The sequence below is a fragment of the Mytilus trossulus genome, chromosome 13, assembly GCF_036588685.1.
Source record: "Mytilus trossulus isolate FHL-02 chromosome 13, PNRI_Mtr1.1.1.hap1, whole genome shotgun sequence".
In the NCBI taxonomy this organism is placed as follows: Eukaryota; Metazoa; Mollusca; class Bivalvia; order Mytilida; family Mytilidae; genus Mytilus; species Mytilus trossulus.
The window spans coordinates 33,927,768-33,948,970 of record NC_086385.1 but is presented as its reverse complement, the minus strand read 5'-3'; the positions used below and the strand labels follow the sequence as shown (position 1 = coordinate 33,948,970).

General features: G+C 32.0%; 1 protein-coding gene across 2 annotated transcripts in view; it reads right to left on the bottom strand.

Annotated features, from left to right (window-relative positions):
• The window catches only part of LOC134693947 (mitogen-activated protein kinase kinase kinase 13-like), a 68,009-nt gene extending 47,552 nt beyond the window's left edge, over positions 1–20,457 (bottom strand). Inside the window, exons 1-2 of one of the 2 annotated variants that reach the window (XM_063554912.1) lie at positions 20,380–20,457; positions 19,881–19,938 (exon numbers count right to left, since the gene is read on the bottom strand). The gene's annotated coding sequence lies outside the window, so the exon portion shown is untranslated. Of the gene's footprint in view, positions 1–19,880; positions 19,939–20,125; positions 20,258–20,379 lie in introns of those variants that run through there. The other variant, XM_063554913.1, reaches the window with a different exon arrangement.
• Positions 20,458–21,203: the final 746 nt, after the last annotated feature.

The window sequence follows — 21,203 nt, the reverse complement described above, 5'->3', positions numbered from 1 at the left end:
ATTAGCTTAACACACTCCCATTACGTAAAGTTAAGCTTATAACCATGTGTTTTATAATATTATGTTATATAATATCCACCTTTCTTATATTATTTTTAGAATTCAAGGAACATATCAAGCCATTCCTATAATAATCCTACTGCTTTTCATTAAATATCCTGCACTTATCCGATACCAAAAAAAATTAATTTAAAAATTCAATATCCGCAACTTAAGGCTTACAAAAAAACTGACATAAATCTTAATTTTAATACTCTATCTTTATGCTTGCATAAGATTCATATATTTTTATATAGATGTACCTATTTATAGAATATTCATAAATTTTTGTATGTGAAAACAGCATGTCTGGTATGTTTTGTATGTCCTGGGGATCCAGGGTGCCCTAAGGATTTTGGGGGTTTGTCAACCCCCCTTTTATTTGACAATCAATGCATTTAAATGTGGATATAAAACTGGACCCCCCCCCCCTTTCCATTTTATCATGGGTTGGGAATCTCCCAATGGCTAGATAAGCTTAACCTGATTTTACCTTTGATGACATTTTTTAGAATGACCTCTTACCCCTAAACCCTTATAATTTGAAAAAAAACCCACACCATATCTTGTTTAAAATGTCAATTAAAGGTAGATAATAAAAACCTTCCAAGCTTAAAACACTCCTACTACATAATTTGAAGATAACCACATGCACGTGTTATCATTAACGTTAATTGTCTTTATAATATCCTCTCTTATAATATTTTAAGACTCAAAGACCATATTAAGCCATTCTTTATATAATCTTATTGATTTTTTATAATTTCCCGTACTTTATCACCTGTAACAAACGTGGAGTCAATATCGGCAACCTTATCAAACAAAACCTATTTACTGCAGCCCAACCTACATCTTGTACCGATTAACCTGGATTTGTTGAACAAATCCACAGTGCATCAAAAGTAGACAAATGCCATTAATTATTCATGATCAATTTTCTACAGGTAATATGTTAATAAATGACTTCAAATGAAGATGCAACCATGTACAACATGCAATGTAAAAATATTCATAGTAAAGGTCTTAATGACTCTTGTGTGTTAGAAAGTGCTCTGAATCATGTTTCGTGTGTTCGTTGCTTTTTAAGCTTTAAGGATGACTTATAAATACAGGTGATAATCTTAATTATTCCAGTATTCAGACACATTATACCTACTGACAAATAAGACACTTGTTAAATGTACTTTATCATAGTCAGATTGAGGGGTCAACAGACAGGGACCCATTTTTGTGGGGAAAATTTGATTCATTATATATAGGAAATAACGAAACTCATCATAGATACCAGGACTAAATTAAGTATATATATCATGTATATGCCAGACACACGTTTCGTCTACAAAAGACTCATCAGTGACGATCGAATCCAAAAAAGTTAAAACGGCCAAATAAAGTACAAAGTTGAAGAGCATTAAGGACCAAAATTCCTAAAAGTTTTGCCAAATACAGCTAAGGTAATCTATGCCTGAGATAGAATCACTGAAGCAAGACTGGAGAGGCCACCTCCCCAACCCCTATTTAGGTCAGTCAGTGGGCTCCCTTATAAAATTTTCTGGATTGGCCACTGTTTAATGATACAAACTAATATCATGAAAACAGGGGTAGATCCTTCCAAAGGGGTGGTTCCAACCATATGACCTGTCCAATTCAAATACATTGAACCCCCTGGATCTGCCACTATAAAAAGTATGATTGTCAATTGTCAACTATCTATATAAATAATGTAAATTTTAACAGCTATTGGTTGTTAAGAACAGCCTTCAACAATGAGCAAAATCAGACATATATTTACTTAAATTAAAATTATATGCACTTCATCATGTTCATATCTACCAGAAAAAATGAAAAACAAACTTGAACCAGGTGTAACATTGTGCACGTTTTCTATCCAGTTTGATTTTATGGATTCTTTTGGTTGTTGAAAATTTTGCTATTTTCAAGGTTTCATAATATTTATGAATTTCATCAAAACTCACCTTGACCAAAAACTTTAACAGTTAAAAATTCTATCATAATTTTGCATGGAATGTGCAAATAGAGCTACCTCCTCTTTAAAAAGATTCTGATGTGTTTGATTATATTGTCTTGATGGCTAGATTTTCTATACCTGTCAATCAATTATAGATGCTGTCAATCAATTATGGAAGCAAAATGTATGATGTTGTGTCTACCTAGGGAAATAGTTTCTAAAAGTACAAATTGAACATAAAAGTACATACTTCAAAGTTATGTATTTTAACATAATAATAATTCACTTTCTCATAAATAAAGTTAGGAGTTATATGATATATCTTTTTCCCAAATGTGAATTATGTTTTTACTAAAATGTTTGTTTATGGCTATCATAAAACATTGAGTACTCAGACTTTTTTTATTTTCATCTATTGAAGAAGCTGTTATTTCTTTAAATATTTGTTATTTAAGAATCTCAGCATTGAAAACCTTTAAATTACGGGTGCCACATGTGGAGCAGAATCTGCTTACCCGTAACCGGAGCACCTGAGATCACTTCTAGTTTTTGGTGGGGTTCATGTTGTTTATTCTTTAGTTTTCTATGTTGTGTCATGTGTACTATTGTTTGTCTGTTTGTCTTTTTCATTTTTAGCCATGGCATTGTCAGTTTGTTTTAGATTTATGAGTTTGACTGTCCCTTTGGTATCTTTCATCCCTCAAAATTTACATTAAAATTAACTACAATTCAAATGAAGTCCGATAATTATATTATGATTTATGGACATTTTTAGATCATTTATTATCTTTTGATTATTTCTCATGAATCTTCTCTTAAAATCTAACACCAATACTTGTCACTACCTAAGAGCAGAATTTAATTTAATTCTCACCCTTCCTCCCTACCTCTATCACTCCACCCCCTCAAAACAACAAAACAAAAGCACAACAACTAATGTATATAATCCAGGTGGTTGGTGTCTGTCATGTCAATTTAAAAAGTCTTTAGGATAAAAGCTTGAGACTACTATTTTAGTATTGAACTCTGGATAAATGGGTTTATGTTCTTGTCCAGTGGCAAACAGTACATGCAAGTTCGGACCAAAAACAATTGTTAAAGTGATTCGAGTATGAATCTTTATATGGACTATATAAGACTGACACATTCAGTCTTGTTTTAATGTACTAGTTCAAAAGGTGCAGAGTCCCCTGGAAGAAATGCATACTCCCTACCACAGACAAGTTTTTTTACTTCATGCCAGCCAGTCTTTTCTCTTCCTCCTAAATGATGTATAGATGGACCAAAAGCAGATTATTTCAAAGTTCAAGCCTGGTTTGCAATAGTCTGAGACCAAATCTATGACTTCCCACATTTTATCCCATTTGAGGCAGCTAATATGAAATCACTTTGGCTGAAAAACTCATAAATATAAAAAATATAATTGAGTACTGTTATTGTTTATAAGAAATTTAAGACTTCTTTTAAATGTTTTGTTTTTATTCTTTGTGACATTGGATTGCAATCTCATTTCATCCATACTAATATAAATAATTAAAAATTAAAACAATAAATTGGAAAAAATAGTAAAATTTGACTTCAGGCATCCATTTAAATATTTATAGATTTCTTGACAGCCAACTTTACCCATTTATCATAATTATTGTCCCATAATAAATTGCAAAAGAGAATAACAAAAAAGGAAAATAGCTAAAGGACACTTTTAAGCAAATGAGAATACAAAACACAAAAAAACAAAAAAACTGCTATATCTAAAAGACAATTAAAGATACCTTTCAGCAAATGCACTAGAAATTAAACCTCAACTAGTATTTTCTATACTGCTATAGCTTAAAGATAATTTTCAGCAAATGCACTAGAATAAATATATAACGAGTATTTTCTATACTGCTATAGCTTAAAGATAATTTTCAGCAAATGCACTAGAATAAATATGTAACGAGTATTTTCTATACTGCTATAGCTTAAAGATAATTTTCAGCAAATGCACTAGAATAAATATGTAACGAGTATTTTCTATACTGCTATAGCTTAAAGATAATTTTCAGCAAATGCACTAGAATAAATATGTAACGAGTATTTTCTATACTGCTATAGCTTAAAGATAATTTTCAGCAAATGCACTAGAATAAATATGTAACGAGTATTTTCTATACTGCTATAGCTTAAAGATAATTTTCAGCAAATGCACTAGAATAAATATGTAACGAGTATTTTCTATATACCAGAGTCTATTTTCACAGTTCATTACCTTTTTCCAATAATATCAGAAAAAAACCTTTCAACTGAAAATCATTTAATACGACCAAACATTTGAGCATGATACTATGAGGTTTACACATTTTAATCTACTTGTCAACATTATCGATCGTCGAATTTCAATGCAAAATCTCCATTTAATTCCAGGCGACTCTTCACGGTTCAAAAATTACGACAAATCCTTTCTACTTTAGCAAATGGAGAGTTCATGTCAGGTGATAATCGTCTACGATATTAATAATCATGCCTTTTGAAAACACGTTCCAACCCTTGACTTAGAGTATGTTATTAATGTCGATGGGAAGAACCGAGACGTGGGGATATTCTTGTATCAGTTCAATACTTATTGATTATAGCACAGTAAAATAAAGCCGTACAAATAGATTGATAAAAATAAAATGACAGAAACGTTTTTGTTTAGCTCTGATTAAATATTAAGCCTGATTTGATAAGTGTTAGGTGAAATAATTTCTTTTGCTAAACAAAGGATGGATAGAGTAGATGGATTTTAATGTCCATTAGCTAGGTTTATTTTGGATTGAAATATAACATAAAGAGAGATATGAATCTTATGTGATGGAAGACAGCAATCCAACAAAGACAGCATGATGAAAAACAGAATATAAAAATATACTGTAAATAAAATTGAGAATGGAAATGGGGAATGTATCAAAGAGACAACAACCCGACCATAGAAAAAACAACAGCAGAAGGTCACCAACAGGTCTTCAATGTAACAAGAAATTCCTGCACCCAGAGGCGTCCTTCATCTGGCCCCTAAATATATACTAGTTTAGTGATAATGAACGCCATACTAATTTCCAAATTGTACATAAGAAATTAAAATTAAAATAATATAAGACTAACAAAGACCAGAGGCTCCTGACTTGGGACAGGCACAAAAATGAGGCAGGGTTAAACATGTTTATGAGATCTCAACCCTCCCCCTATCCCTCTAGCCAATGTAGATTTAAAGTAAGCGCATAACAAAACGTACATTTAAAATTTAATTCAAGTCAATTTAGAATTTGTCTAGATGTTTTAATTATTGCCAAAATTGTGAAGTAAATTTTGTTTATATCATTAAGTAGCTCTGTAATTACTATGTATTATGCTAAAGCAATGGTGTTGCTAATGCAATAAAGATTTATTCATTCATTCATACTGCTTTAAATTTTCTTGTCAAATTATATTCTATGGAAAAACACCCTATTGTTAAACAAGTATGAACCTTTTTATGTACTAGTTGACAATTAAACTGAGCCAAATTTGTAGCATGCTTTTTAAGCTCAGAGGGGAGGGGGTCCAGAAAATTTTAAAATATAAAAAAGAAGATGTGGTATGATTGCCAATGAGACAACTATCCACAAAAGACAAAAATGACACAAAAATTACCACATCCAACAATGAACAAAGCCCATAAAAGGTGATTGCAACCCAGGATACAAGGACAGCCCCACTATATGTCCCCATTCAAAAGCAAAAAAAAAAAGAGGGGTTCAAACCCAAGGACATCTCCCCCTTCCATAATACAATACAGTAAGCTACATGTAGCTCATAATTATAAGACTCCGACACAGAGTGACTCCGCAGGGTGGTGACCCCGTGTAATAATAATATCACCGTACCTGCATGGATACCTAAATCTAACTTAAGGAAGATTTGATGGACTGCTAAATTTATGCCCCTAGAAGAGAAGCAATATCTTGGTGCTAGAGTACTTTAATATATAAACTGCACGGTTAGCCACTAAGTCCGATGCCCCAGACTAGTAAAATTTCATTTAGACTAGTAAGTTTTGCAAAAATTTGTTTGCCCAAATAAGAAAAATGTCAGAATATTAGTCTTTGGACTAGTTGTTGAAAAAGTTTTTGGTGCAGACTGCTTATAAATACCCTGAATAGGCAGAGAATTTACTCTTGATCTTTTTTCAATTTAAAAATAAATGTTGTAAATGCCTAGATCTTTCTCCAACAGTTTCTGTTTCATTAATTATTCATGCCAAGAGGTTACATGCAAACCATAAATCAACCAACATGACCAATGAAGCATTATGAGGATAGTACTAAAGGACAGAAATAGATATTTTCCTTATCAAACGCCATTAATTTTTCAAAGACAAGGAAACTGCAAATAAAACTAATTGAACTTGTCCCTTCAGGGAACAAAATGGAGATCGAACTATATAAGATTAAGCTTACATATTCTGTTTGATTATACTGGTACCAAATGATGAAAACAGTGAATATACAATCTAATTAGTCAATTGATTAATTGATTGGAATATAAGGTACAGTAAGAGATATACTGGTACCATTATTGTTCTTGCTGTTTAGATTGCCACTGACTGTTACCAGTGGTGGATCCAGAAATTTTCATTTAAAATGGGGGGGGGGGGGCACTGACTTCAGTTCAAAGGAGTCCCTGGCACTCCAGTGATTCCCTAAATAATCAGCCAAATTTTTCCCCAAAAAGGAAGGCGCCCTGGCTCCCTCTTTAAATCTGTCTCTAATATCCCTCAAACTATCACATGTACATGTCAGATGAATCTTGGTATAAACCGACTTATCTGACATATATTATCAATCAAAAGTTCACATCATCATGAACATGCACAATAAGTTACAATTAATTCATGTGCCTACAAAGTAATGGTAATGTATACATTAATGCCAAATGTACTAAGCCTATGTGAGCCTCAAAGATGATATATTTAAAAAAAAAAAACTGCAAATTAACATTGTTTTTTTTTGTGAATGTTCAACATATGCGCCTAATTCGTAAGGACATGTGACCTTGTAAATTTCCAGAGCATACAGGTTCCGACCGTGTTAGACTCTCATGGGTAGTTATATATATCATTTTATTCTGGTATCACCTAAGCAAAGGTATACAGAAAAACACATTAATTTACATCACATTGCATATAAGTACATTTGTTGAGGAAGCATATTAAATATGAGTTTTTTTACAACGGTATGATCAGTTATTTTTAGTCAAAGTTATTAAAAAAAAAACTAGTTGCCTTTTACCATCTAAATGAGTTCAGCAGTGACCTGGTGACCTTCAGGGGATATCCTACAGAATTAAGGCCTGAGTACGCCAAAAGATAAGATTATGCTAGACTACAATTTAGGTTCATATTTTGAGATTAAGCTGGTATAATTAATGTTAGCCTGTAACTTTCAGTGGCAAATATTTAATGTAAATTCAGGATAAGGATTATGAAGCTGAGACACAATTGTCATTCTGTATGAGGGGCCTCAATGGCTAAGTCAGTGGTCTACTGGTATGTAAATGTATGGTTAAATTGATATACAGGAGTCTGTCAACACTGATGACATGATGACATTATGAGATTGAACCTGATACATTGGGGTTCAACTAAAATTTTTATTGAGTAGGATTGGAAGTTTTCCTGCTAAATGGTGGTGGTTCTCTTAATGGCTTCTTTCACCAATAGAAAATGGTTGCAACTTTACCCCTGCGAAATGTGACCATGGTTGACCCTGGTTGACAATGGTTATCCATGCCTTTGACTATGGTCAACCATGCTCAACTATGGTCATTATACTAACCATGCTTTCAAAACATCAACCATGGTCAAAAGCATGGTTAACCATGGTTATCTATGATTTTGACCATGGTCAACCATGGAACATTTTACAGGGGTAGTTCTAAAAGTGCTGTAAGTGGCATTAACCAACAACAATCTAATAATAAATCATATTGGGTGTGTTTGGATATATGCCTGAGGCGGCCTATTCTTACCCATAGGTACCTATCATAGGCTGCCTCAGGCGTATATCCAAACCCACCCACTGTTTAAACAACAGACTGTTTCTTTTCATTCAAAGGAGAGACATAAATATCATTAATGTACCCCTAAATATATATGCCCTAGCTAAATGTGTGAATGTCAGATGAAACGTAAATTTAAAATGAACAAAGTGCTTGTCCTGTCTTCTGTTCAAGAAATTGTAATAAATTTAAAGCTTGAAATTCAGGTACTATAAGGTTTCTAATCACTCAGGTATAGTTGACTTTAAATGAATTTGGCAGTTCTTTTTAAGGTCAACCCTTTAGATAATATTATAGCTCTATCTTACAATGCCAATGTAAATTTGTCTTTTTATGCATTTTTGGCTTTCAAAGTTTTGGTTTGAGCATTTCAGAATAGTGAAACAAATATCTATAAACTATAGGTATGTGTCATTTAAATTAACAAAATATTGGGTCATTTTTTTTTAAATTTCTGTTCAATATTTAAAAAAAACTTTTATTATCATCATGATCATATTATGATACCCTATTCCTTTTAATACAAACATTTTTTTCTAAATAAAGAAAAGTTTAATCAAAAGCAATTCCTTTTTCTTTCTTTTGTAACATCGATCAAAACAATAAATACACAAAGAACAAAAACAGAGAAAAAAATTGGTCTGACTTTAAATAAACTTACCCAACGCCATTTTAACAGCTGCAGATGGGACACAAATAAATTAAAGTTTTATGTTTCAAACTAATTGGAAAATGATGAATCCTTAGGAAGAAAATTTATAATCCAATTATAAATAGCCTGGTTATAGTAATTTTTCACAATTCAGCGATTTCACAATGTCATTAATTTCAAAATCTATACCAATAAATTCCAATTCAAATCACAAATGTCCAATTTTCAATTAATAAAAATATGATAACAATTTCTATTAATTATATTTTACTACTAATATTTTTTTTTACAAATTTTAATAACCAACTGTCAAATATGAGATTCAAACAATTCCATTTGTTGCTTCAAGCAACAACAAAAATGACTTCTTTCTTGAAACGAGAATACGTAGTAATTAGAATGTAACAAATGACTCCATAAAACGACTTTGTCTCCTTTGAAAAAATATGGATAAAACAATCCTAGATTTATCTGCTCCTTTCAATTCCGAAAGGCTGCCAGCATTCATAGAAAATTTCAGAATTCCGCAGCAGACATCTTTAAAAAAACTTAAAACCTCCTGTATCAGAATGTCCGATAAATAATCAAAGAAAATCTATATTCCACTCCATCAATGGAGTTTATGGAGACGGCCATATTGATTTCCATATAAGGAATTAAGCTGCAGGAATCTTCAGAAAAAAAAATCAATAGGAATCCAATCTCTAACACACAGCAGAACTCTGTTACCCAATCAAAACAATCATTACAAACGACTTTGGTTCCATATTGATTTTCTCCTAAGACTAGGTATAGTAGATGAATACTAAATAGATAGAAGAACTGGCTAAGAAAGCTCAAGGGAATTTCGGCTTTTATGCCAGGGCTTCACAGCGTATTGATATTTTTACCCATAATACCGTCCTGTCATGGTTCCCGACATAAAACCAATACAAGACTAAAAGAGAAAAAAATCATCAATTATGTAGAATGTGTTACAGTGTCAATCGTGTTGATTTTCTAATTAACTCGTAAATACTACAGCCGTGTCTAGTAGTTGTGCCCTAATTGTTTTGTTTTCTATACAATATTTCAGATTAATATTTTATTCATGAACTATAATTCTCATATTTTTCAATAAAAAAGTGATTTCGCTCAGATATATTAATACTTGATAAATAGAGAGAATAATGAATATATGGAATTGAGAATCACCCTGCCACAAATAATTTAATTAATTTGAAATTGACATGATTTTCTTACATGAATATTTAAAATCATGTTATTATATTTGTTCTAGCTCCCATTCTTCTTGATTTTTTTACACTTTCAACACTTTTGTCACCAATTTTATGTGTTTTCATTAAATATCAAACTGTTATTCAGTGCGAGTTGATGCTGTTGCTTGCAGGCATATTCATACCTGCCAACTTTTGAAAATCGCTTTGGGGAGAACATTGATCAGAAAAAAGTGCCCTAATTGTTTTGTTTTCTATACAATATTTCAGATTAATATTTTTTTTTTTTTTTTTTATTATTTGTAATAGTTATCAAAGGTACCGGGATTATAATTTAGTACGCCAGACGCGCGTTTCGTCTGCATAAGATTCATCAGTGACGCTCAAACCAAAATATTTATAAAACCAAACAAGTACAAAGTTGAAGAGCATTTAGGATCCAAAATTCCAAAAAGTTGTGCCAAATACGGCTAAGGTAATCTATGCCTGGGATAAGAAAATCCTAAGTTTTTCGAAAAATTCAAAGTTTTGTAAACAGGAAATTTATAAAAATGACCACATTATTGATATTCATGTCAACACCGAAGTGTTGACTACTGGGGTGGTGATACCCTCGGGGACAAAACGTCCACCAGCAGTGGCATCGACCCAGTGGTGTTAATAGTTATCAAAGGTACCAGGATTATAATTTATTATAATTTTGTAAATATTTGGCTTCAGTAGACAAATTATCCAAAATGAGTTAACTTTGTATCCTAAAGAGTCTTATGTTGAACATCCAAAAGAAATCTGGTTTTCAAGTTAAGAATACCCATTTTCATACAGTTTTGGCATACACTACTAAAATTCAGTAAAATTTGTTGTACTCCCATTGGCATTTTCTGTTGTTTATATAAAACATATAAAACCTTCTTTGAATAAGAAAGATTAAGAGATTTAAGTTCTGGACCTTTTATGAAGTCACAAAAAGGTGATCCTGTCTAGTGACATCATATAGAAAGAATTGGTTTCTTTTTTGCTGTTTTGACCACAAAATTCCTGAAAATATAACTCCAGTGCATTTTTTACTTGACACAAATTTGGAAATAAATGGGGAATGTGTCCACGGGACACTGATAATATACCACCCCCCCAGCCTCAATTTGCATATATATAATTGTTATTAAGGGACATACCTCAAGAACTGTAAAAGTGATTATACTACCCAAATTAATACTTGTTAGGATTTTGTGGTAAAAAGCATTCTGTATAAGAGAGTCATTTCATTTATTTGAGGAAAACTTAAGTAGGGGAACAGAAAGGATAATTTTAAAATTTCTTTTATTTGTAAAGGGGAAATAACTCTAGAGAGGTAAAAGTTACTCCACCAAACTCCTTAAACTCTTGACATTTCAACATTTTCACTTATGCTTTCCATAGAAGGTTTTAGGCATATTGTGTGGTCACAATGCATTAAATAAAGCCCTGGCATAATCTAACATTTAAAATTCCCTACTAATCTAAAAGAAGTCCATCCTTAAAATCTTTTTTATAATTGTCATAATGCATTAATTTAGGCTTGCAGATAACTCATTCCCTCTTACTGAAAAAAAACTCCTTTCAAATTATTTTAGTCTCAGGCCTCCTATAATTCTTTCGTAATTTCCAGAGAACTATTGTACTCTATACATGCTATAGTTATCACATAAACATTGTTAAACTATGTAAAAAAATAATAATAATCTAACAACACTATTGCATGCAAGTCTAACCACAATACACTCACAAATTCTAGATTTATTTTTATATAACTAGCAATCTTATGACAGATGGCCTAATTATTGCATTTTATTGACAAAAAAATAATCCTGAAAAATTGGAGATCAATTGTTATCTGTGCTACCACCCATGGCTAGACTTATACAATCAATGTTATCAGGTGAGTGCCAGGTGAACCTTATAAAACTACAGGTAAAGATCAAAGGGACACCTGCAAACTCTAATTAGCATCAATTCTCAATTAGTTTCAATTCATCTTAAAAAGAAGAAAATTTTTCAGATAATTTTTTTTCCTATATAAATTTATTTTCTAAAAAAAAAGGAATGATAAGAGACAATGGTTTACGTCAATGAGACAGCTACCAAGCAACACATTACAACAAGTGAAGACATCTTGAGGTTCAATTATATATAACGTGACGGTACCCAAATTGCACCCATTTTGACAGTTTTTTCACCTACGTTTTTTTATGATCAAGAAAAAAATGTCCATACTGTGTTTATTTTGTAGCCCTATCCTTCTTGATTGTATAGGTACAACAATTTAGATTTTAATCCATATTGAGTCATTGAAAAATGGGTTTGAATCAACCTCCAAACTCTCCATGATTCTGTAATGAGGAGTACCCAAATTGCATCCATGCTTAGATTCACATCGTCAAAAGTCTAATAACTGGGGTTTTGTTTAATTTCTTCAAATATTTTGAACAATTGGATATTTGTCCATGATTTCTCTTCATATTTTACGAAATGGATAGTTGTAATATATTGTATTTGCTAATTTTAAAAAGATGACGTTTTGATGACGTCGCATAGTGACGTTTTCGTACATTTTGTTTTTTCAGTAAACAGTCCATCTGTTGATAAATACTGTGAACGTTTTGTGTAAATCTGAATATGTTTACCTATGTTGGGAGACGTGCATAGTATCAAATCATAAAAATACAAATTGTTTAGTCTCTAGGGAATCTTGTAAGATTTTTGTTGCTATTTTTTTCTAAATAGGTGCAATGTGGGTACTCGGTGCAATTTGGGTACCCTTACGTTAGTCTTCCACCAGGGTCTGGGTATAGGCGCGGGTTCTTCATTACTGATTTCTATAAATGTGTTGGTCATTTTTCTCAAGTCTTTACACATTTTGCCCATAATTCTCTTTTTTTTTTAATTCTTTACTGTATGGCCTATTTTTTTATTCCAATTTATTCTCTTTTCTGATTTCTATAAATGTGTTGGTCATTTTTCTCATGACTCTTTACACATTTTGCCCATAATTCTCTTTTTTTTTTTAATTCTTTACTGTTTTGGCCTAATTTTTTATTCCAATTTATTCTCTTTTCTGTTAACCCTATCCATACTTCTAAATATAAAGATTAAAAGACCACCTGCCAAGGCTAATTAGCATCAATTCACAATTAGTTTCAATTCATCTTAAACTATTGGAAAGTTATTCAAACTAGAGGCTCTAAAGAGCCTGTGTCGCTCACCTTGGTCTATGTGCATATTAAACAAAGGACACAAATGGATTCATGACAAAATTGTATTTTGGTGATGGTGATGTGTTTGAAGTTCTTACTTTACTGAACGATTTTGCTTCTTACAATTATATCTATCATGAACTTTGCCCATTAGTAACAGAGAACTATATTTGGTAAAAATTTACATAAATTTACCAAATTAATGAAAATTGTTAAAAATTGACTATAAAGGGCAATAACTCCTTAAGGGGTCAATTGACCATTTAGGTCATGTTGACTTATTTGTAGATCTTACTTTGCTGAACATTATTGCTGTTTACAGTTTATCGCTATCTATAATAGTATTCAAGATAACCAAAAACGGCAAAATTTCTTTAAAAATTACCAATTAGAGGGCAGCAACCCAACAACCAGTTGTCCAATTCATCTGAAAAATTCAGGGCAGATAGATATTGACTTGATTAAAAATTTAACTTCTTGTCAGATTTGCTCTAGATGCTTTGGTTTTATAGTTATAAGCAAAAAACTGCATTTTACCCCTATGTTCTATTTTTAGCCGTGGCGGCCATCTTGGTTGAATGGCCAGGTCATCGGACACATTTTTCAAACTAGATACCCCAAAGATGATTGTGGCCTAGTAGTTTCAGTGGAGATTTTGTAAAAGATTACTTAGATTTACGAAAAATGGTTAAAGATTGACTATAAAGGGCAATAACTCCTAAAGGGGTCAACTGACCATTTTGGTCATGTTTGACTTATTTGTAGATCTTACTTTGCTGAACATTATTGCTGTTTACAATTTATCTCTATCTATAATAATATTCAAGATAATAACCAAAAACAGCAAAATTTCCTCAAAATTACCAATTCAGGGGCAGCAACCCAACAACCGATTGACCGATTCATCTGAAAATTTCAGGGCAGATAGTTCTTGACCTGATAAACATTTTTATCCCATGTCAGATTTCCTCAAAATGCTTTGGTTTTTGAGTTATAAGCCAAAAACTGCATTTTACCCCTATGTTCTATTTTTAGCGGTGGCGGCCATCTTGGTTGGTTGACCAGGTCACTCCACACATTTTTTAAACTAGATACCCCAAAGATGATTGTGGCCAAGTTTGGATTAATTTGGCCAAGTAGTTTCAGAGGAGAAGATTTTTGTAAAAGATTACTTTAATTAACGAAAAATGGTTAAAAATTGACTATAAAGGGCAATAACTCCTAAACGGGTCAACTGACCATTTTGGTCATGTTGACTTATTTGTAGATCTTACTTTGCTGAACATTATTGCTGTTTACAGTTTATCTCTAACTATAATAATATTCAAGATAATAACCAAAAACAGCAAAATTTCTTCAAAATTACCAATTCAGGGGCAGCAACCCAACAACCGATTGACCGATTCATCTGAAAATTTCAGGGCAGATAGATCTTGACCTGATAAACATTTTTACCCCATGTCAGATTTGCTCTAAATGCTTTGGTTTTTGAGTTATAAGCCAAAAACTGCATTTTACCCCTATGTTCTATTTTTAGCCGTGGCGGCCATCTTGGTTGGTTGACCGGGGCCACGCCACACATTTTTTAAACTAGATACCCCAATGATGATTGTGGCCAAGTTTGGTTTGATTTGGCCCAGTAGTTTCAGAGGAGAAGATTTTTGTAAAAGTTAACGACGACAGACGACGACGGACGCCGGACGCCGGACGCCAAGTGATGAGAAAAGCTCACTTGGCCCTTCGGGCCAGGTGAGCTAATAAAAATTAAATCTATGATTTACATCAATGACAGCAACCCATCAAAATATTAAAATCAATGAGGACATTTAGATAAAAAATGAAAAACTATATTTAGGTCACTGTACAGCCTTCAACAATGAACAAAGTTCACACTACATACAAAGCTATAAAGGGCCAGGAATGACAAATGTAAAAAAAAAAAAATCAAACAATAGAAAACAAACAGTGTAATTAAAGTACAAAACAATTACCTCAGTAGCAAAAAACAAATATAAAATACAGCCACAAGTGACCAAGGGACAAATACACAGACCAGTATTGAGTAATCAAAATGCCCCTTACTATTCTTTTACTATCAAAGGTGGAGCTAGAAAAAGATATATGCATGTGTGTTAGACTGTTAGAACTAATATAATCATATATTTTGCTTATTTAGTTTAAAAACAAATAATTGTTGCCTGCTGAATACAATACAATACAACACTAGATCTTTCACATAAATCCCTGTGGGTTTCTGGGTAATATGGACTAAATGTCTGCTTTCTATACAAATAATTTATACATTTGCAGAACTAGATTGTTCTAAAAATATGAGGTCCATTAGGGATATCACAAAAGTTCTATTCAGATAAAACCTCCACTGAGGGGTATTGATTGATCTATAATTTTAATATTTATTACAAGGTCTTTAAGGTCATAAGGGTTATACAGCTTTAAGGACAAATATGGTAGTATTCAATGGAACCCATATGGTTAAAATTAGGAGGGGGAAAAGGAGGGGGGGGGTATGATCCTGATATCCTGGGCTTAAAAACCCGAAATTCCTGAGGTCCCAAATTTAAATAAATTTAAATCGTGACATCCCAAAATTTGAAGAAAAAAATTTCTGGATCACAAAAAGGTCAATCCCGACTCCTGAGTTTAAAAAGACCCGACCCCAGAGTCCCGAAAAAGGTCATATCCCCCATCAATTACTGTTGGTGGAGACTAAATATCTTAGTAAATACTGTTGATTGTGGGGCTTTAATCTGAAATATCTGTTTATATTTCAAATGTTATTCAATAGATTGATTTATTTTCATACTTCTGGTACACATGAACTTTCACATATTTAGGGGAAAATATTTGGATACTTGGTGTTATAGAATTGACAATAAGTTTGCTCGAAGGCCAAGTTTTTATTTCAATACACAAGTTGAGAGTTTCCTTAAAACAGCTGTCATATTCACGATTGTGAACATTGGGATGTATCAGGCAATTGATTAAATTTATTGGCAACCCTTACTTCACTTTTGACACAAGTTCTAATAATTTTTCACTTTATGACGGAAATAAAATGACTTACTGTTGGCTCTCAAATTAGGGTCAGTCAGGTAACCATAAACAGACATTTTTTTTTTTGGCCTCATTAAAAACATTGCAGAATGATGGAATGACAGAATGACGGAATGACAGAATGACAGAAGTTAAGAATAAAACTATAATTTTGGTCCTGATTGTAGTTGGTGGGGCCATAAAAATACTAACTAGGATTGATTGATTGATTGTTGGTGTTTTAAGCACCATTTCAGCACTCATGGCTATATATATTATGCCTTATGGTGTCAAGCATTTATTGGTTATAGGAAGCAAGATCTAGAACACCTAGAGAGAACCAAGATTCACAGGGAAACTGGCAGTCCTTGGAGTCAACTAAAATTGATGTTGAACCCACAATGCAAAGAGCAAGGAAAATGAGAAGGGAACTTCAAACACTAATAGGAAAGACGGATAGACAATCACCAGTGATTCAAAGACATATAGCACATGCATTGTCTTAAGACAAAGCCTTTTAAAAGCTTAATCAATCTTTGTGAACTGAAAGCTCTCTTAAGCTTGCACTAAAAAGAATTATTTTTTTTTATTCACCTGCATGATTTAATCCTACAAGCAAACTGAATTCCTAGTAAATTTTTCTTAAGTTTTTTATAACAACCTCTTTAAGAATAAGATTGAGATAAAATATTTATTACAAAGCCTTAAGAAGCCTTTGATTTATATTTCTGTCTAATTAGCAAGATTAACTTTTATACAGACCAAAAGAAAACCCTCAAGATCAATTGTATTTTCTGCGTAAAGGTTTTTTTCTATTATTACCATAAAACTTTGTCTAGAAAAATAGCTTTGATCTCACAAAAATTGCTAACTTTGATACCCAATGTGAAACATTTTATAGATAATTCTGATGGCATTGAATCATTAACTATTCAATCCTGTTTTAATTTCTTATCCGTAAATATGTAAAGCTTAAACAACTAAAGCCAAATGAAAGCAACACCTGAAAAATCTATAAGCTTAAAAAAATTAACCATAAAACATTGTACAAAGAGTATTATTTGGAAACCAAAGACTATATATATAAATTTTAAATAAGATAATTTCAAAAATTCTACTTTTAAGCAATACATATATATACATGTATTTCAATTCTTTATACAATTTCACAAATATATACCAGGTTAGAAAATACCATTGAAAATTTATAATTTCTGATCAAAAGTTAAAGGAATAACACAGACTCCTGTTTTCTTTTTCATGTTTAGAACAAATTACATGTTGAGATTTATGAGTTTTTGTACTCCACCAATGATTTGTCAGATGTTCCATTTAAAATTCATTGATTGATTGTGTTGTTTAATGCCATTTTCAGCACACTGGGCTGCATCATCACAACAAGTTTTCTTCAGAAGAAGCTGAAATACCAAGAGAGAACCATCAGGAAAACTAACAATCCTACAGTCAAATAAGATCTGAGTCAATGCTATTAGCTTGGTTCAAACAGGGACATTTTAAAAAGGGGGGTTCCCAACCCAGGACAAAAGGGGAGGTTTCGGGAAGTGTTACACTCTTACCTAGGAGTCTACTCCCGTATTTTCAGAAGAAGAAGACCTTTATGTTCCCATTTAAATGCATTGATTGGCCAATCAAAATGGGGGTTCCAACCCGAACCCCCCACCCCCCCCAAATGGATCCGCCAAACTGTTCAAATCATAACACATGCTATCATAACAGGCTAAGGATTATTGCAATTTTAATTCTTAGACTGCACTAACCTAATAAACTGAGACCTCTTTATTCTTTATTCTCTTTATTCTTCATAACATGATTTCTTTATTCTTTATTCATTTTACCCATATTCTCTTTTAATTTTATTATATTTGATTATTTTCCACTATTCTTGATCTTCTATACCTTTTTATTTCGCACCTTATTATTCTCTATTCTATTAATAAAATATAGCCCTGTATAGCAGGTAAAGCACTGTCCTGAATACACAAGAAAAAGACAACTTAACCCTTTCCTTCATAGTGATGCCTTTTGACGCCACCCCCTTTACTCCGAAATGACGCCAGTGTAGTACCTCAGTTGAAACGCTTTGACTATAAAGTGTCTGAGTAGACTTAATAAAATTTGTTTCCAATATGAAAAGGAATATCGTAGGAATATCCCACTTTAATTCATTGGATGAAATATTTGTTTTTCGCAATGCATTAATACTTAAAAGCATATTTTTAGCATTTTATTGAAAAATCCTTATGCGAATCAAGTAAACAAAATAAAACATTCAATGGAGGAAAGGGTTAAAGGTTAATAAGCCTAGTAAATTCAAGGAAATCTAAGAGTTTTACAACATCTTCAGAGTTGATGTGTTTAGTCAGCAGATCTTTCCCACACTTGTGTTTTAAAATTTATACTGAAAATTCAAGGTTTTTATTATTACGATCATGATAATCGCAATAATTCAAACTTGCATTTTGAAATTGTTTATATGAATTAAACAGGATTTTTTTTTAAATCTCAAAAATTAAAACCGTATTTCAGTCTAAAATGACAAAATCACAATAATAAACACACTCATACTTTTGAATTTACAGTAATTAGTCTAGCAATATTCAAGGAAATTTTAGAGTTTTACAACCTCTTCCGAGTTGTTTTGTTTAGTCAGCAGATCTTTCCCACACTGTGTTAATTTATCCCATTGATCTTGTCTAGACTGCAGGCCATTTATACCTTGACAGTAATTGTATTGTCACATGTCTATTGTTCAAGACCTGTATGGTCACATGTCTTTTGTTCAAGACCACATGTTGACCTTAGGATATCTTTTGAAATGGGAATGAAAAGAAAAGATGTATTATAATTCAGTGCATGAAATTGCCCTTGTTAACTTACAAAGCAATCGAACAATTTTATATCCAGTTTTTATTTCTTTTCCGTTTTCATTTCTTTTCCATTAAAGATGAAGATAGCTTTTCTCATTACATGCTTCAAGCTTGGTCAGAATACTAAATATAAAATGGACAAAAAGATACAACTTTTAAACTGTTGTTGTTTCCAAAACAATCTTAAAGTTAAATTTATGAACCAATTCTTCTGTTTTCATTGGACTGCTGTCTAAACTAAATGTAAAATTTACTTCATATTACTGTTTCTCATTTTTTTCTTTGAACTTACTTGAAAAATTTTGAGATGGATCTTTATGGGATGAAATTTATAGCTGTTCTTCTCATACTCATGTTACAGATATCATTGTTAATGGAAGATCTTTAGGGGCATATGAGTTTTCAGATATTTGATTTTGTGGATTTACAAAAGTCCAGTGGCAACGAGGCAGAGGGACCCCCCCCCCTTTTTTTGACGATCAATACATTTGAATGGGATCATACATGTACATGTATATGGTCAGACCCCAATACCCCCCCCCCCTTTCCTATCCTGGGTAGGAAACCCCACTTTTGAAAATGGCTGGATCTGCCCCTGAAAGTCTGTGTTCATTAGCCAAAGACAATGTGTACTTCATTGCAAAATTCATGGTTAAGCTACATGCATGACATGTATACCCACAAATCCTTGAAAATTGGTTTCTTGTGAATAATGACCAAAGTATCAAATCCTTGGTATCACAGTTATTGCAAAAAAAAATGTCTTACCAGATAATTTCTCTTTAGGTCCACTGTAATCTTAAGATATATTGTATTCCATCTACGTCTGAAAATAAAAATTCAAGTGAACTTTCAACTTCTATAAAGCAATGGTCAATAGCCTAGTGACACTTGTTAGAATGTTGACATTTCATATTATGTCCGTAAAGTGTCCCTCTAAACCAAACGGTCTAATCTTTAAAAATTAAAATCATTAAAAAAAATCTTTAAATATTAATACAATAAAATCAAACCTCAGTTAAATTGTTAATTCTAGTCTATAACACACAATACGTTGTTAATTTCTTGTCAATATCACTTTTAAATTATCAACAAAAGAAGACACCCATATTTCAAAACATTGAACTTTAAAGGAAGGGGTTTCCCCACTTGGATAATCCGTTTAATAGTAACACATGTAAACAAACATACAGAAAGATCAATAGGGTGAAATATGAATACTTATTAGGTCATTATTGATAAGTAAAAATACAATTACTAATGCTACCTATATTCTAATTTTGGACAACCCTCATAGTGATTTCCTTGTTTAATGTTTGGTTTCCTCTGTCCATGACCTTTCACCTGTAAGATTTAAACAAATCTATAAATAGAAATTAGTAATCACCATATATGTTACATGATATATAAGGTGTATATATTTGCATGTAAAATTTAGTCCTGCTTAAATTAGTAATACTTTCAAAAGGTGATTTATCAATGAAAAAATAATAATGCTTTTTTATACATGTAATATATCTACAAATTAAATTATATGTGTACAAGCATGTATAGCAAATGAACTCAACACTAAGAATTTATACAAAATGTATCAATAAACTTGATACATGTATGTAAAAATAAAATCTTAATCCAAGATTATCATTTTGTATAAAAAAATAATCACAAAATCAAATCTCATTTTAAATTAATTGATTTTTAAATTTAGTAAACAAGGGAAAAAGGTCACTGTCTGATAATATGTGCAAAAACTTTGAAATCAAATGCATGCAAGACTCTGATTATATAGTGAAAAGTTAAGAAATAGGAGCAGAAAGGGGAACCAACAAAGACATGAATGAATAAACAGTCATCAAATGAATAAATTTGGACCATTTTGGTCAGTTTAAATTAGCTCAAAATGATATCCACAAACAAGAATGTGTCCCCAGTACACAGATGACCCATCAGCACTATCATTTTCTATGTTCAGTGGACCTTTAAAATGGTAACAAGAATGTGTCAAAAGTAAATGGACCCCCCTCTCGCACTATCATTTTCCATGTTCAAGGGACCGTAAAATTGGGTAAATAATCTAATATGGCATTAAAA